This window comes from Gopherus evgoodei, unplaced genomic scaffold, assembly GCF_007399415.2.
Source record: "Gopherus evgoodei ecotype Sinaloan lineage unplaced genomic scaffold, rGopEvg1_v1.p scaffold_36_arrow_ctg1, whole genome shotgun sequence".
NCBI lineage: Eukaryota > Metazoa > Chordata > Testudines > Testudinidae > Gopherus > Gopherus evgoodei.
Genome location: NW_022060038.1, coordinates 3258475 through 3277692, shown reverse-complemented (window position 1 = coordinate 3277692; position 19218 = coordinate 3258475). Strand labels below are relative to the sequence as shown.

Sequence of the window (19218 nt, the reverse complement as noted above, 5' to 3'; positions counted from 1 at the left end):
TCACTTCACAAATGCCCTGATTATCCTTGCACGAAGGTGTTTGCTTTTCACACTGTACACGATTGGATTTATCAGGGGCGGGATCATCATGTAGACATAGCCCAGAAGAATCTGAAGAAAGTCAGAAGAGCTATTCCTGAATCTGTGTATCAGAGCCAGCCCAATCTCTGGTATGTAGAACAGCAGGACGGCGCATAGGTGAGAGACACAGGTGGTCAGGGCCATGAGGCACTCTGTGGAGGATGCGATGCTCAGTACTGTTTTGAGGATCAGCACATAAGAGAGGAAGATGAGCAGCGAGTTCAACCCCATTGTTAAAAATGCAACAGACAAGCCGTAGATGTTATTGACTGTGATATCCGCACAGGCCATCTTCAGGACATCCTCGTGCCGGCAGTAGGAATGGGAGAGAACATTGGCTCGACAGTATTGGAACCATTTCACGAGAAAAGGGAGTGGGAATATATTAGGGCCACGAATCTTAGCACAAACACCAGTCCTGTTTTGGCAATTCTCAGCAGGGTTAAGATGGAAGCATATCTCAGTGGGTTACAGATCGCGATGAAGCGGTCAAAGGCCATCAGCAAAAGCATGGAAGATTTGATGCATTGAAGCGAGTGGATGAAGAACAGTTGGGCAAAACAGGCATCAAGGCTGATTTCCCTAGAGTCAAACTAGAATATGCCCAGTATTGTTGGTATGGTGGATATTAATAAGCCAAGGTCTGTGACAGCCAACATGGAAAGGAAAATGTACATGGGCTCATGGAGGCTTGGGTCTGTTTTTATAATGAACAAAATGACTGAATTTCCTACTATCGAAATAACATACATTAAGCAGAAGGGGACAGATATCCAGAGATGGATGTCTTCCTGCCCAGGTATCCCAGTGAGAAGGAACACTGCAAATTTGAATTTGGTGTCATTGACAGCTGACATAATGTACTAGGTAGGTCTGAGGAGTTTTGAGCTTTCCTTCCTGAAAGGAAAAAAAGGAGACTAGGTTAAATTTAATGAGACATATTTCTGCTCTCAGTGCCTGTCTAGAGACTCCCACAAGCTCAAGGATGATCAGCAAAAATATAGTCTTGGATTTACACCATCTATTGGAAGACAAGCATGGCCAGACTAGATCAGACTTGTAGTCCATTTAGCTCAGTATTTAGTGGCCAGGTCTAGATTCTTCATAGTAAGGTAGAAAGAGCCTTGCAATAGGCAGCTATGAGGTAACTTGTTCCCAGGGAAATTTTCCACTGACATCCACTAGCTAGTCATATCTTTTGGTGTAAATCAGGAAAGTTCAGGATCCTTCTCTGACTTTTTAAAAACAATTCTCACTACTGTATTTGGATTTTCTGGTTACCCATATAAACATCCTGTCCTTCTTGAATCCTGCTAAGCTCTTGGCCCCATTGATATCTTGTGGCTGGGAGTTCTGCAGCCTGCTTGAGCGCTGTGTAATTTTACATTTGTGACCTTTCCAAACACCCTTTCTGGCCCTTCACTTCTGAGTATGGCCCATTGTATCATGACATGTGAAAACACATGGGAGGTGCATGGTGAAAATCCTTACTGTGTTTATCTGTCCTGCACTGAAGCTATTTATAAACATCTGTCTTTGCTATATATTTTATTTTCTCCACTCCTGAGGCTTCAAATTCTACCATTGCCTCTTTACAGTATCTAGGATAAATTCTTAGGGCCAGATTCTGAATTCAATAATATTGACATCAACTGCATCATTCCAGATTTACATGTATGAATTCGATCAGAACCAGGGTCTATTAACATTTCCTTACCAAATGCTCTGGGTGATACATTCTGAACGCCAAGAAACCCTTCAAGAGAAGCTGAAGTGCTTTTCCTGGCCAATGTTGATTGAATCCAAAGAGTTCAATCATCCCATAGGATTCCTTTCATCTTTGTCGGACCTGCAGCCTATTCCCATTCAAAAGTACACAGGTATTTGGCAAAGCAAAAGAAGCTAAAGCAGACAGTTACTTAGCTGGGTGGAGGAGGGGTTGGGGTCAGAAAGGAGTAAATAGTGCAAACACTAGATTTGCACTAATATCCATTTGAGTGTGCAAGTTACTTCCACCATGCATACAAGCACTATGAAACTCCCCTTTCCTGCACCTCAGCTCTATTCTTTGTTGAAACCCAGACCGGCGGTTCTGTTCTGTCAGGATATTTTAAGAAGCCTTGCCTGGGTATTGCAGAAGGATTGTATTCATGACCCTGAATGTAAGTGTCACAAACAGCTTCTGGTCAGTTACTGGGAGACAGTATCATACAGCTGTTCACTGAAAGAGTTAACAGCACAAACCCATTGCAATCAGTATGTGGAGTTCTTCTAAAATGCTTTCTAAAGCAATACCAATTAAGCAATAAAGTTACCACTGCTCCTTCCTGTAGAAATTCCAACAGCTCTGCCATTGGCTTACAATATACATGCTGTCATGAAAGTTTGGTTTCTAATATTTTTATATAACAATGAAAAGTTATGGCATAACATTAACACATCTGTACTTTTGTACGCACGTGTGTGCCCATTCTTTCCTGCTGATCTTTCAAAGATGATTTCTAAGGTTACAGTGGGACCTAAAATGTGGCGTGTTTCATCAGCCGTCATTCAATCATTTGCCAGCAAACAAACGTCTGGAAGCTCCACTGTCCCTGGGTTAATAGCTGACTGGTTCTCCTCAGGTTCTGTTCTCTCAGTCTGTAGCCTGTATCCAGAGTGACAACAAGCATTGGCATCAGAATAGAAAATATTCATTCCCTGGGCTGTAAAGTATCAGAGGGTAGCCGTGTTAGTCTGGATCTGTAAAAGCAGCAAAGAATCCTGTGGCACCTTATAGACTAACAGACGTTTTGGAGCATGAGCTTTCGTGGGTGAATACCCACTTCTTCAGATGCATCTGAAGAAGTGGGTATTCACCCACGAAAGCTCATGCTCCAAAACGTCTGTTAGTCTATAAGGTGCCACAGGATTCTTTGCTGCTTTTACATTCCCTGAGCTCTCACTCTCTAGTACATAGTGACCCCGGCATCTGTAATTCAGGCATGATGAGAGTTTGCAGGAAGTGAATTTGAAAGTCAAATGCATGAGTATTCATGGGAATTAAACTTCTTTTCACACATGAAAGTAGGCTATTGCTCTCTGTCTGTCTGTCTTTATCTCTCTCTCTGACTATCTATGTTCTGTATTCATAAAATCCATAGCACTCGGGAACAGCATTGTGACAGACATGGAGCTGAGCTGCACTAATGAATGTGTATGTTAAACCCAGTTCTTAGGATGTTTGTTGTATGGCTATATCGGATTAATGATTGGGATGTTTATGTTATGGCTATATAAGGCAAAACTAGTGTGGTTCAGCTTAGTTTAATAGCAGGCTGCTAGAAAACAAGAAGAAAGGGAAGGAATAGTTCAAGAAAAGCCATTACTCAGTAACCACCCCAGGGAGGTTGAGAGACAACACTGGAGCCACAAGCTGGGAAGATCTTATTCCAGCCACATTACACAGCTTGTTTTACCAGCGCTAGGAGTCTGTTCAGAGGTTGGCCAGCTGTTGCTCAGAAGCTCTTCAGACTGACAGGCACAGACAATGCTGGGGAAGTCTGAAAGTGCACAGCCTGCCTGGGTCCCCTTCAGAGCAGGAAGACTTGGGATCAGAAACGGGTGAAGACTGTTGTTTGAAAACTCTCCTATTCATCCATGTTACACGTTATTCCTTCGGTTCATATTAAACAGTATTTTGGTTCAAGAAGGCTGGCTGGTCATTAGTCTCATCAATACTCCCACAGTCCCAGAGGGAAAAATCACAGGTGCCAACCCACACAGACCTGCTCAGCATCCACAGTCAGCCTGCAGTGCGCTGTAGCCCAGGGCGCAGTCTGAGGGTGGGAGGATAGCAGGATTCCACCCTGTGTAAGGAAAGACTACGAGGCCTGACATGTGGCACTCAGAGACCACAGAGGAGTTAGATATGGGTAGCCTCTAACTTTGATGGGTATCTACAGGGTCGGAGTGCTGAAGCCCTCAGCCAGTCAGGAAGCCGAAATATGCCCTATTGGATCTGTTACCACAGATCAACACAGCTCTGAATTCCTGCCTTCACAATCGAGCCAGAGAATAAACCCTTTAAAAATGCATTTGCTGATTAAATTTTCAGGAGTAATAAACCTGAGGTGATTTGGGAACTAGTCATTGATATTCTGTGGGGTCTCCTCTCCCTCAGCCCCTGGCAGGATTGGGCCCAGAGCATACAGCACCTCTAGAAATGGGAGCCCTTGAAAAATCCTGACTCGGGACATCATGGTTTTTATACTCTGAGCTCTCTTTGAATGTCAGATTTCTGTGTTGCTTGAACAGCCCACCCAGCTGAGCTACCTGAGTGCTTTACCTAAGCCGCTCAAGGACAAACAGGAGACAATTTCCCAGCTCCCCAGCTTTGCACCCTTGCTGCAGTCTAAACCCAGAATTATAACATCTTGCACTGCACAGGGATCTGTACAGATTTATTAATATAGGTCCCTTTCCACTGAATGGGGGAAAGGTATGTAACAGCCTTTGTTCACAGAGCTGAGATTTTCCCAGATGCTTCAATCAAAACACCCTGGTTATGATAAAACATGTTTATTAACTACACAGAGATAGATTTTACATTATTATAAGTGATAACAAACAGATGAAACCAGATTACCTAGCAAATAAACAAAATTGAAAACTAAGGCTAACATACTAGATAGATAGGTTTTGAAATAGCAATTTCTCATCCTTTCTGACGACACGTGTAGTGCACCAGGTTTCCATACAGAGGTTAGAAATCCCTTTAGCTTAGGACCAGCACTTCCCCTAATTCAGTCTTTCTTTCTCGGTTTTTCTAATTCTCTTGTGCGGGGAGTGAAGTAGAAAGAGGGGATCAGTCCCCACCTCATACAGTTTTTCCATATGGTGGGAACCATTTATTTTAAGACAAGTTCTCAGCCCAGTTTGTGGAAAAATACAGGTACCAATATAGAGTTCAGTGCCATGAGCTCTGGTCCCATGCCCTTGCATGCCCTGTTGAGTCATGACAGCCATTGTTCACAAGCTGGCTGAAACATTCACAGGAAGACTAACCTCTTCCATGGTCAGTTAACTTGGTTTATGAGCCATCAGCCCTGTCTAGCTTCACCTGAGAGGCTAGGTGTTGGTGTTACCCAGAGTAAGCACATTTGAAATACAGATACAAAGTAAATATTCATAACTTCAGGTACACAAATGATATGTGCACAGAAATAGGATAATCCTATTCAGTAAACCGTAACTTTTCCAATGACACCTCACAACACATATCTTGTATCAAAGGTATCATAATTATGCCATCAACTTCTCATAATCACAATACTATGATGAATATAGGATGCAGCATTACAACCTCTTGCACTGATACCTCAATATGGGACAGTTCCTTGGATTTGTCACTGAAAAGGAATGGCTCAGATGTGGGAATCTCCCTGTAGTGGGGCAGACTGATGACTCTAAAGATGAGACAGGCATCATTGACATTGGCTCGACATTATTAGAACTGTTTCCCATAGACTCTACCGAACATACATACCATTAACATACTACTGTACATAATACAAATATCTGTCCCCTGACAATGGACCAGTTTAGTCAGTGGCGGGATTTTCCACTGGCCCCTAGGCCAGACAAGGAAACCCCTCAGAAGTACATTTTTAAACACTGGTACAAAAAAGTTACACATCACTCCCAACGTATTGAGGTACAACCCCTCTACGTATTAAGGTGCCGCCTATTAACTTGTACATATTGGTTCCATAGAAACAACTCTATCCATCTTATTATCCTGTTGACACTGTCTTTAGGATAAGTCAGCATGTTCCTTGTTATCTATGTGGAATGTACTAGGACCGGAATGTTCTGGTACCATCCTAGCACACGTTTATATTACTAGTACTCAGTACCTTTTAGGGATGTGTATATTTGCAACTGTCATAAACAGATAAGGAAAGTTAATAGCACAGAAGTACTTTATATCTCCTTGACTGTAAAGGGTTAACAAGTTCAGTGAGCCTGGCTGTCACCTGACCAGAGGACCAATCAGAGGACAGGATACTTTCAAATCTTGAGGGAGGGAAGTTTTCGTGCTGTGCTGTTAGTGTTTGGTTGTTGTTCACTCTGGGGGCTCAGAGTGATCAGACGTGCAACCAGGTTTCTCTCCAATCTCCTTGACACAGGTTCTTATAGATCCAAAATAGTAAGTACTAGGTAGATAAAGTGAGTTAGGCTTATGTTTGTTTTCTTTATTTGCTAATGTGTATTAGGCTGGGAGGAGTTCAAATTGGTATTTTGCTGAAAGGATTTTAATTTGTACTTGTATACTTAGGCTGGGAGGGTATTCCTAGTGTCTATAGCTGAAAGACCCTGTAACATATACCATCTTAAATTTACAAAGATAATTTTTACTGTTTTTCTCTCTTTAATTAAAAGCTTTTCTTGCTTAAGAACCTGATTGTTTTTTTATTCTGGTGAGACCCCAGGGGACTGGGTCTGGATTCACCAGGGAATTGGTGGGGAGAAAGGAGGGAGAGAGAGAGGCTGATTTCTCTCTGTGTCAGGATTACTGTCTCTCTCAGGAAGAGTCTGGGAGGGGGAGAGAGAAGGAGGAGGGAAGGTGAATTGTCCTCTCTGTTTTGTGATTCAAGGAGTTTGAATCACAGTGATCTTCCAGGGTAACCCAGGGAGGGGAAGCCTGGGAGAGGCAACGGTGAGGGAAAGGGTTTACTTTCCTTGTGTTAAGATCCAGAGGGACTAGGTCTTTGGGGTCCCCGGGCAAGGTTTTGGGGGGACCAGAGTGTACCAGGCACTGGAATTCTTGGCTGGTGGCAGCGCTACAAGTTCTAAGCTGGTAATTAGGCTTAGAGGAATTCATGCTGGTACCCCATCTTCTGGACGCTAAGGTTCAGAGTGGGGATTATACCATGACAGCAACATCAGCCCTCTTCTTGTCAGCTTCTGTGAGCAGGGCCTGCTTTTTGCTCACAACTTAACTTTGCTTTATATTAGCAAAGTCTTGACCATTACTTTAGTTTAAGCCTTAGGCCTCATACCAGGCCTCTGATGCAAGAGTTTATGTTTCAGGGCCTCATCTTACTACAACGACAAGCAGTCAACAAGGACAGAGGCTGACCAAGAAAAATCAGGATTGTCACAGTAAAACCAGGATATATGAGCTCCTTACCCATTAAACAAGGTTCTTTCCTGTTTTCAGATGAATATCACAATTCTCTCACTCTTCGAGTTGTGAACACAATCCCAACTACGCTAAATGCTTATCACGAAGAAGGTCTGACTGGAAACCTTAGTCTCTTCCATTTGACTTTTGTGACCAGAGCTAAACAGTCACCCCCAGCTTCCTTAAAACTAATAGTTTTATTAGCAAACAGTGGAAAGTATCAGAGAAAAAGGTTTTAAAATAAAAGACAGCAGTCACACATCTACATTCACTTATCTCATGTGTCACAACAACTTAAGTTAGACAGGGTTTGTTCTGGAGGTATAGAAACAGACCTGGCCCAACTTACATTCCTTTGGGAAGCTAGGGAGCTCTTGGGATCCATCCTAGTTTCCTTGTGTCTCTGAGAGCATCTTCCCATCTGTTTGCCCCTTTCTTGTGGAAGCAGCCTGTGATGGTGCATTCCATGTGCTTGGGGAGGTATGCTTGTGAGTGTAAGTGTGATGTGGCTGGAACGTGCTTTATGTGAGAGGTTTTTGTGCGATGTGATTGGAAAGCTTGTCGTCTGCACATCCTATTTGTATGCATGTGTTGTTTCTGTGTCTGGAGTTGGGGAGATGGGATGTGGACTTGTGTCACTGTTGTAGTCGCGCTGGCTGGGGGTCATCAAGGGGGCATTGGGAGCTTGATGTCTCCCATTGGTTAGGACAGTTGATGATGGATGGTTTGTTTGCCTGCAGGCCTTCCTGTGTGCATGGGGGCCGGCCGGGGGTGGTGGAGGGAGTGAAGACTGAAGAGACTGGAGACATGTGGCCATGTTGCATGGTGGTGAAATCCATCTTAGATCTGCTACTTTTCCATTTAGCATGGGGGCAGGTACCCAAAGAGATGAGGTATTCCCACCTTGTACCAAGGTCATAAAAGAGGGTGGAGCAGGAAGGGGAGGGGCTGCCAGTCATGAGAAAATCCCTGCTTATCACCTGAGATGTCTGCTGGATCTAATAAAGAAAATACCCGGGGTAAAGATTTGGCCCAGATTAGGAAAGAGTCCAGTCTGCGAAGTAAGCTTATTGGAACATCTCTGAGGGTGAGATATTACCTGCAATCAGTTCCTTAATGTATTAGGCTTAGATTTGCGTGTTTTGTTTCATTTTGTTTGTGACTTACTTTGTTCTCTGTTATTACTTGAAGTCACGTAAATCCTACTTTTTATATTTTTATTTATTAGTGAACCCATTGTAAGTGATTAATACCTAGGGGAGCAAACAGCTGTGCATATCTCTCTATCAGTGTTATAGGGGGCAGACAGTTTATTAATTTGCCCTACATAAGCATTATATAGAGTAAAATCTATTTATTTGGGGTTTGGATCCCTTTGGGAACTGGATGTCTGGGTGCTGGAGACAGGTAACCTGCTGAGCAGTTTTCAGCTAAAACCTGCAGTTTTTGGAGCATGTCCCAGCCCCCAGGTCTGAGCTGGAGCAGGCTAGCATGTCTGGCTCAACAAGACAGGGTTCTGGAGGTCCCAAGCTGGCAGAGAAAACTGGCTCAGAGGTAATTTCAGAACATGAGGTGATAGTCCCAAGGGGATCTCTGTAACCAAACCCATAACACAGCCTTTACTGAGCCTGGGTCCAGTCCCCATAGTAACCTTTGCCCTCAGACTCCTTCCTTTGAGCCAGACTGTCTAAGATGAACCCCCTGTGGCCTTGCTCAGCAGTTAGATCGATTCAGCCTCAATTGCTGACTAACAACAATCCCCGTGACGCTGCAGCACTCGCCTCAAAAATCTACTACTAACCCCTCACTGTCACACCTGAGCACCCCCACATCTACCCCCACAGACGCCAAGGAGCTGGACTCATGGGGGTCCCCAGAAGCAGCTGTCATAGGAGTCTGTGAAAAGTGGCCTTTGATAGACTAATGTCAGAGGTGTAGCTCTGTGGAATCCTGACACAGCCCTGAGCTTAGGGTCACAGAGTATCTGAGCATCTTGAATGTATTTATCCTCTCACCACCATTGTGAGGCAGGGCAGGGCTATTATCCACCTGTGCAGAGACTCAGAGACAGCCAATGGCTTGGCCACGGTGACACATGGAAAGAGAATCAAACCCAGCTGTCTTGAGTCACAGAGCAGTGTCTGGAGCACAGAACCAGCCTTCCAGCCATCTGAGTGGTGACAGGTCCAGCTGGATTCTCTGCTGTGCCAGCAGAGCTCCCCGCTGTGCTCCAGAGCGCAGGGATGGCAAGGAGCCAGGTACAGGGGTTTGATTTGCTGGCCCATTCTCTCCCTGCCTCAGTGGAGTTTAGAGCAGCCTGAGGGCTGAGCTGACCTCTACTGGGTAGCAATGGCTTCCAAGAGAAGCCCAGAGCCTCCCTGGCCTCGTGACTGAAACCCAGTCATCTCCCTCACCCCCATGTCTGCTACCACGCAGTTGTCTCTTCTTGAAGTACCTGAACTTTTTATATGCAGGTTCCATGGCAGCTGAGGAGGCTTTTGTGACACTGCCCCCCATATTCATCACCGTGATGTGATTATGACTTCGCTTTCAGGCCTGGGACTCCCTAGCTCCCCACAAAGCCAGTCCTGTCCTTGCCCTGGCTGGCTCCAGACTGACTCAAATAATGGCTTCTCCCCTTTTCTGAACTCCCTGGGAGGGACATATCACTCCCTATTGGTTGCTGGGCAGACTCTGAGTCTGCCTTGACTCCCCCTCCCTAACAGGGACAGTGCCTTTCCCTGAGTTGCCAGCAGACAGAGCCCCAGGAATCTAGGTCACCTCCTTGGGGGTTACACATAACAGGGTTAAAAAAACCAAAACCCCTAGATAAGTACCCAGAGGATAAGTCCATCAATGGCTATTAGCTAAGGTGGTTAGGAACTTGACCCCATGCACTGGGTATCCCCAAATATCTGACTGACAGACGCTGAGACTGGATGACATGGGCTGGATCACTTGATGATTCCCTGTTCTGTTCATTCCCTCAGGATTTTTTAATATAGGTCTTATTCATTGACAGGGAGAGTGGTGGGTTTTTTCTTATACAGGATAGTATCACAGGAACATAGGAATCACCTACTAATCTCCTGGACTCAGTGATCCCTCGTGGCAGTACACTATGTGAAAATATGTTTCCTGGATTCATAGATCCCAAGGCCAGAAAAGACCATTGTAATCATCTAGTCTAACCTCCTTAACACAGGCGAGAAAATTTCTCCAAAATATTTTTGGGGCAGATATTTTAGAAAAACATCCAATCTTGAATTTAAAATGGTCAGTGATGGAGAATCCACCACATTCCTTAGCAAAGTATTCCAGTGGTTAAATATCCTCACCCTTAAATATGTACACTTTATTTCCAGCTCCAATCTATCTAGCTTAAACTTCCAGACATTACCTTTTTCTGCTAGACCGAAGAGCCCATTGTTAAATTTGTTCCCCAGGTAGGTACTTATAGACTATAATCTAGTCCCCCCTCAACCTTCTCTTTGTTAAACTAAACAGATTGAGCTCATTGAGTCTATCATAAAAGACATGTTTTCTCATCATTTAATCATTCTTGTGGCTTTTCTCAGAACCCTCTCCAATGTATCAACCTCCTTCCTGAATAGTGGACTCCAGAAATGCACAGGGGATTCCAGCAGTGGTCACAGCAGTGCCAAATACAGAGGTAAAATAACCTTTGTATGCCGGCTCGGGATTCCCCTGTGTATGCATTCAAGGACTGCATTTGTGCTTTTGGCCACAGGGTTGTACTGGGAGCTCACTGTTCAGCTGATTATTCCCCATAACACCCAATTTACATTTGGTTATATTAAAAAACATAATGTTTGCTTGTGCCTAGTTTACCAAGCGATGAGATCAGTCTGTATCAGTGATCTGTCCTCTTCATTATTTGCTGCTCCCCCAAACATTATGTTATCTGAAAACGTTACTAATCATGATTTCATTTTTTCTTCCAGGTTCCCAATAAAAATATTAAATAGCCTAGAGCCAAGGGCTTATTCCTTTGGGACTCCACTGGAAGCACATGCCTTGATGATCATTCCCCTCTTTACAGTTACGTTTGGAGACCTAGTCTTTAGCCAGTATTTAATCCATTTAATGTGTGCCATGTTAATTTTACATTGTTCTATATTTTTGCCAAATATCATACAGTAACAACTCAAACACCTTGCAGAAGTTTAAGAATATTACATCAACACTATTGTTTTTTTATCCATCAAACTTGGTATCTCAGTCTAAAAAAGATGAGATTATTTTAACAGGAGCTGTTTTCATAGAATCATAGACTATTAGGGTTGGAAGAGACCTCAGGAGGTCATCTAGTCCAACCCCCTGCTCCAAGCAGGACCAAACCCCAGATTTTTACCCCAGTTCCCTTAATGGCCCCCTCAGGGATTGAACTCACAACCCTGGGTTTAGTAGACCAACGCTCAAACCCCTGAGCTATCCCTCCCCCCTTTCCATAAACCCACGTCGATTGGCATTAATTTCATCATCCTCCTTTACTTATTTATTGATCGAGTCCTATAGTAGTGGCTCCATTATCTTTCCCAGAACTGACGGCAGACTGGCAGGCCTATCATTACCCAGCTCCTCTCACTGACAGTTTTTAAATATTGTCCAAACAGCAGCTTTTTTACAGCCTTCTGGAACTTCCCCAGCTTTCCAAGAAAATCAGCATTAATATTCCAGCAAACTCCTCAGTGTTTTTAAACTATAGAGAAGCACCCACAGTATCTACTAGAGATGCTCCTGCACAACTCTTGATAGGAAGGTAACTCAGAACAACTGTTCAGACATTGGAAAAGAATCTATCTCCAAAGTGGTCAGATATGAAGAGAGTAGCTAACTCAAAAACAAAGGCAAAAAAGAGTTTAGAAACAGCTTTGCAACAGATGTCATTCAAAGAACTACCAAATCTAGAGCCTGGTGACTGTTTGTCACCAGGAGAAAAAGGATGGATAACTCCAGCTATTGTCAATAAAAATACTTCCTAGCCCAGACCATCTCTGATCGAAACTGACCGTGTAGAGTTCAACGCAAACCAGCGACATCTCCAGTTTGTTCTTCAGAAGGAGGAATCAACAGAACAACTCTACAGATGGCAGGTGGAAACCTAGAAGGAAAAGACTCAAAGATTCCAAACTACCAGAGACAGTCATCACAACTAATGGACAGCCAGATTACCAAGTTGTTGCACATGCATGCTGTGTAATTGGAAAAGTGCGTAGCCCATCCACTTTTCACCATGGGCCTGGCCCTCTGCCCCTCCTCCCCCCCTTGAGGTCCCCTCCCCCACCAAGCCAGAAGCTGAAACTGGGCCAGGGAACCCAGGCCCCTCCATCTGCCCATGGTGAGGGAACCCTAGAGCAGACTCATCCCATGTCCCTACCCCCTGGGTTCCCCAGACCGGGCAGACGGATGGTCCACAGATCCCTACAGCTGCCCACATGGCTCATACCATGGCCCGGCTGCGGATCTTCAGTCCCTGAGGTCCGGCCTCCCAACCAGGCTGGACACTGGAGCCAGGCAGGGGTAATAGCCACAAAAGCAGCTGTGCAGAGACACAGACCCTCCTTCGGCCCTGGGTGTGGAGCCCAGGGGGTGGGGACATGGGCTGGGGGCTGCTCTTGGGTCTCCCTACCCTAGGCAGATGGAGGGATCTGATTCCCTGGCTCAGATCTGGCTTCTAGCTTGGTAGGGAGGTTGGGGCTTCAGGGAGAAGAGGAGAAGCAGTGGTGGGGGGCAGGACCTTGTAGACCCCCTACTTTTAGGAAGAATCCATCACCCCTGCTGCCTCTAAGGGCCCAGAGTGCAGCTGAGCCTCCAGGGCCTGTTCCACCCCGTCCTCTCTGCTGAGATTCCTGCCACTGTTGTGCCACAATAATCAAGGCTGAGCCATCCAAACCCAATACCGCCTGAAGGGTAATCCTCACGTCACTTTCCCTTCCCTCCCCGCCACAGATATTCACTCCTCCCAAGCAGAGGCAATGCACAATGAATTAGAAAGGTTCTAATCAGGTCTCTCTTTTAGCTGGCTGCTATGGGCCAGAGCTCCAGCTGGTTTAAATGGGTAAAATCGAATGGCTGTCTGCCCATTTATCCCAGCTCAGGACTTGGCTTGATATTTTCAGGCAGGTTTTTCATGGACAGTTCATAGTGCATCTAATGAGAATAGTGCACAGAAAAAGAAACAGAGCTTTGAATTGCTACAGTTAAGGAGCCAAGAGTAAGCTGTTTGTGACTCACTCTTCATGTGGCATTAGCACAGGATAGATGAAGAACTAATGCTGAGAAAATGCCACCTTGTCATAGTCCTTTCAGATGGTTAATGATTGTTTTAATGGTAGTTACAGGGGCTGGAAGCAGCTGTGCCGAGGAACAGAACAGACCCAACCAGCCCCACCATGGCAGCTTCTAACTGGACCATGCCCCACCCTTCCACCTTCATCCTCCTCGGCATCCTGGGGCTGGAGGTGGCACACGTCTGGATCTCCATCTCCTGCTCTGTCTACATTCTGTCCCTCTTGGGGAATGGCCTCCTCCTGGCTGTTATCAGGACTGAACCTAGCCTCCATTTGCTCATGTACCTTTTCCTTTCCATGCTGGCGCTTGCCAACCTCGTCGTCTCCACCACCACCTGGCCCAAAACCCTCTGTATTTCCTGGTTCAGGGACCAGGCCATTCACACCAATGCTTGCCTGGCCCAGATTTTTTTGATTCACTCAGTTAGTACCACAGAGTCCGGATTCATGTTGGCCATAGCCTTTGATCACTACATCACTATCTGTAACCCGCTGTGACTCTCAGCCATCCTGACCAATTGGGCCATAGCCAAGATAGGGCTGGGTATTGAGATGAGGGGGGCCATGTCACTGGGCCAACACACATATTGTGAGTTCATGCCATTGGTGAAACTGGCTTGTGCAGACACAACCGTCACATCATCTTAGTGCCTTATGCACAAGCATTTTTCTCTATTCTCACCCATCGCTTTGTGCATAATATTGTAGCCACATATATCTGCTGGTCCCTTCATCCATGGAGTCAGAACCAAAATGATGGCTATCATCCTCCCTGACCAGCACCCCTACAACATGGCACAGAGACTCCCCAGACTCCTCCTGCTGCTCTGGGCTGCCCCTCTCTGCAATAGTAGAGGAAGCAGAGAACTTGGGCATGTGAAGAGCTCCCTGCAGGGCAGGTTGTTTCTTGGCTAGGAGGGCTCAGAGAGGGACAGGCTCAGGGTCTGAGGGTGGGCGCTGAGAATCACATGTCTGGAATTCTGTTCTAGTCTATTCATTTTCTTGTCCCACCTTCACCACTGTAGTAGCTGAGTGCCTTCCAGAGACATGACTAACAACTAGAGAGACAAGATGGATGAGGGGAGACCTTTTATTGGACCAATATCTGTTGATAAAAGTGACAAGGCTCCAATCTTACATAGAGCTCTTCAGGGGAAGAACAGTGCGTGAAGTGTTTGTTTTGAAAGGATTTGTGGGTTTCCGATGTCCACACAGTCCTGTGCTTCTGCTAGAGAAGGCTGATGAAAGAAAAGCAGCAAAGAGTCCTGTGGCACCTTATAGACTAACAGACGTTTTGGAGCATGAGCTTTCGTGGGTGAATACCCACTTCCTCAGATGCTTTTACAGATCCAAGACTAACATGGCTACCCCTCCAATACTGATTAAAGAAGTGCACCTGGCAGTTGGAGCAGAAGGTGGGGAGGGTTGGGAGTCATCCTTAATTCTCATGGGATTTAATTCTCATGGGCTTCTTTCCAGAGAAAGGTCTACTTTAACTGATGCATATATGAGCTTTACACTCAGGGTAGAAAGTTCCATTGACCTGAGGATCATGGGAGACAGGTCTCTGTCCTTGGGATTTAGGTCCTTTCAGAGGAGTAGCTGTGTTAGTCTGTTTCAGCAAAACCCCCAAGGAGTCCCTGTGGCATCTTAAAGACTAACACAATTATTTGGGCATAAGCTTTCATGGCCTGGAACCCACTTTGTCAGATGAAGGTGGGCTCCAGCCCATGAAAGCTTATGCCCCATACCCCAAATTTGTTAGTCTTTAAGGTACCATAGGTCTCCTTGTTGTTTTTACCACAAAGAAGTGCTGATTGTGATAGCAGTATTCATTGAAACTGGCTGAACCCACTCACCACACAGTTCCTCTCCTGCCACCACGAGGCTGCAGAGTGAACAGAAGTATTCTGATGCTTGACTCGTTCAGCCTCATCAAATGAAGGCTGGGGAGAGAGATGATTGCTCTCTATAAATACATCAGAGGTCCTGGCCTCTGACACGCCCATTGCTCCTTCTCCAGTCTTTGTCCTGCTTTCTGGGCAAAGTGTCACCTGGTTGCATCCCACTCCTGGGTCTCAGATTACAAAGGGCTCCATCCACTGAGGACATGCAGATATCTGTGTAGCCTCTCCTGCCTCTGAGGGCCTCAGCAAAAGCCACACACCCAATTCCCACCTCTGAGGCATTAGTGCAGCACAAAGGGAAGCTGAGGTACACATATAGTGTTCCTACAGTTCACTAAGACTCATGTATAACATACAAAGGGGGAAAGCTCAACTTCATTCACACCCATATTCTGGCTAAAATGTCCACAGGAATGTCCATCTGGTGGATATAAGCTTCTTTCACGGTCCATTGTGTTAACTGAGGGGCCATCAACTTCAATAGTCAATTCACAATGCGCTGACTAAACTGGATGGAAACTACCTTGTGAGAGTAACAACAGGAGAAAACTCATTTGAAATATAGGTACAAATTCAATATTTATAATGTCAGGTACAAAAATGAGGCATGTATACAAATCAGATAATCATATTCAGAAAACTATAACTTTTCAATAGACACCTTACATGACATATTTTGTACAAGAATTGTTGTAATTCTAGAACAGTGATGAATATGGGTCTGTCAGGGTTTTGCTTTGATGTACAGAGTGTCACAGCAATATATCGGTAGAACTAGATCTCACTGAGATCTAATTTTGTTTTTTTACATAAGGCATCCATCCATGTCCTGAAAAAGGCTGCATTTTGGTCTGTGCCACAGGAGAAAAGCAAGCAGAGGTGCGGATCAATGGAAAATGAAAGCATGTTTTCCACAATACCCATCACATGTGCAACATATGATCCCGTGAAAATATTCCTCTCCCTTTCCTTGTTCAGCTAATGTCACCTGCAATTTCTGTTTGTCAGACCTCAGCCTCACACACATTACTCTGTCAAAAGACTTTTGCCACAGTATCTGGGGAACCATTCGTCCCATAAGTCATCATCAGCACCTTCATAGTAAATCTGAAAGTACTGTAGCCTCTTTGCAAACAGAGTTCGGCCTGGATCAATCTCTGGGAAGGTGTTTAAGGTGGTCTGGCTGTATATATATTCACACAGTGGCAGTTGTGCTGTGCTACAGAAATATTTGTCACTCATGTGATCCCTGGCCATGCAGTGGCATTTCTCAGTAGGCTCAATTCAGAATTTCCTGCTCTTTCACTCTAGGAATGTGTCCCCAGCAAGAAAGATGCCAAAACTGACCCAGCATTGATGGTGGCGGTTGCTGGGTTTTAAAATCCTCACTCCTGATCTTGTGCTTCATACAGAGCAGCTGCTGGAGACCACAAGCATTGAAAAGGGGAGCCCGGAGCTTCGCAGCCTTCCTCAGCCCTCCCATATCGCTCCCATCCATGGGAGGTGAGATGCCCATTTTTCTATAGATTTGCAGCAAGCCTGACACCATGACATCCCCACAAAGGCTGAGGATGGGTACAGGGCAGCAGCAGCTGCTGTACAATCTCCCACGTCTTTCAAGCAATCTCCAGCCCTGTCTGTGAAGCTGCCACCTGCCCTGCAATCTCTCTGCACAAATTAATACTGAAATGAACAGTTTGCAGCTGCAGGCTGTTTGACGGTAATGGCCAGGGACTTCATTTTACCTGTATTAATAACCAGACTAATCTGAACTGCTTCTTGCACTCACAGTCTCCTGGATATATTGGAACTGGAAAAGGTTCAGAGAAGGGCAACAGAAATTTTTAGGGGTATGGGACACCTTCTATATGAAGAGAGATGAATGATTTTCAGTTTGGAAAAGAGATGATTAAGCCAGGATATAAACGAGATCTATAAAATCATGACCGGTGTGGAAAAATTGAATAAGAAAATGTTAATTTACTACTTTACATAACATAAGAACTAGCGGTCACCCAAAGAAATTAATATACAACAGGTTTAAAACAAACAAACAAACAAAAGAAAGCATTTATCCACAGTCAACCTGTGGAACACTTTGCTGGAGGATCTTGTGAAGACCAAAACCATTACAAGGTTCCAGTAAGAACTAGATAAGTTCATGGAGGTCAATCAATGGCTATTAGCCAGGATGGACAGGGATGGTGTCCCTAGCCTCTGTTTGCCAGAAGCTGGAAGTGGGTGACAGGGCATGAATCACTTGATGATTATCTGTTCTGTTCATTGCCTCTGAATCAACTGGCATTGGCCACTGTTATAATAAGTGGATACTGGGATACACAGAATACCTACTATGACAATTCTGATATTCTTATCTAGACCCCAGATCTATCTCCTCCACCCACACACACAAACACTTTAACTCACTAGACCCCACTCACCTTCCAGAACTGAGCTAGAACCCAGGAAGTGGCAGGGTCTCTCCACAGATTTAGTAACAAAATAAGAAAATTATAAACCTCACCAGCATCCCTTAAATGACTTGCCACAAGATGTCAGAACATGTCAGTATTAGAGCTGACTGGGTGTAATATTTGTTTAATTTTCTCTCCTTTATATACAAATTAGATACAGTGCTCCTGTCTGCTAATTGCTAAGTTATCTGCCAAAAAACTAGAGCTTTCAAGAGCTTAGGTAGCCCCTGGAATCACAGTTATAGTTGCCACCCTAAACAAAATCTGAAATGGCTCCCTTGCAGGTCCTGGGGCAGGTGGGGAGGGAGGAGGAGCTGATCCAGCGAGTGACAGGGGAGAGAAGGAGAGGATCAATATACAGGAGTGGGGCCTTAGGTTGAAGGAGCAGAGCAAGGGGTGAGACTTGACAGAAGAGGCAGAGCAAGGGGCAGGGCTTTGGAATTTGGTTACCAGCAATTAGAAAGGTGGAAACCTATGCGATAATGAGCTGTACACAGACCGTTTCCCCAGTCTGTCAGGCTGACACAGCACAGTAGGGCCTGGAAAGGATTTAATGTCTCTCTGACTGTCCAGTAGGTGATTCAGGAAAGAGGGCTCAGCACCATCTCCCCAGCCAGCTCGGCATGGTAGTTGGCCTTAGAGCCAGAGCACCAGGAGAAAACTTTAGGTCCTTTATGAGTAAAGAGCCAGAGCAGCCTGTCCCGGATCTGTTTGGTCTTGAAATCATAGATGATGGGATGTAGCATGTGGGCACCAGGATGTTCATGTCGGCCATGAGAACTCGGAAATGCAGACGCACATTCTGAGCCTGAGGATGGAGAAGAGAGCTGGGATGTAAAAGGCTAAGGTGGCAAACAGGTGGGAGCTGCAAGTCCAAAAAGTCTTGAGCTGGGTGTCCTCTGTGGGGAGGCTGAAGATGGCCCTGAGAATCTGTATATAGGACAGGGCAATAAAAAACACATCCACACCAGTGATGAGGAATGTCAGAGAGAAGCCATAGTAAATATTGACACTGATGTCACCACAGAGCAACTTCACCATGGATATGGGCTCACAGTAGGTATGGGGGATGATGTCAGTTATGTAATAAGGGCGCCGCCTCACCAGGAAGACATTAGGTAGAACGAGTATGCAGCTGCGTAGTACCATAACCAGACCCATCTTGGCCACCACGGGGCTTGACAGAGTGGTGGAATATTTCAGGGGATCACAGATGGCTACATAGCGATCCATAGCCATGGCCACCAAGATCCCAGATCCCATTGCTGAGAAGC

At 45.2% G+C, this 19218-nt stretch overlaps 1 pseudogene; it reads right to left on the bottom strand.

The window, feature by feature from the left end:
• LOC115641971 lies at window positions 1-938 on the bottom strand (annotated as a pseudogene).
• Window positions 939-19218: the final 18280 nt, after the last annotated feature.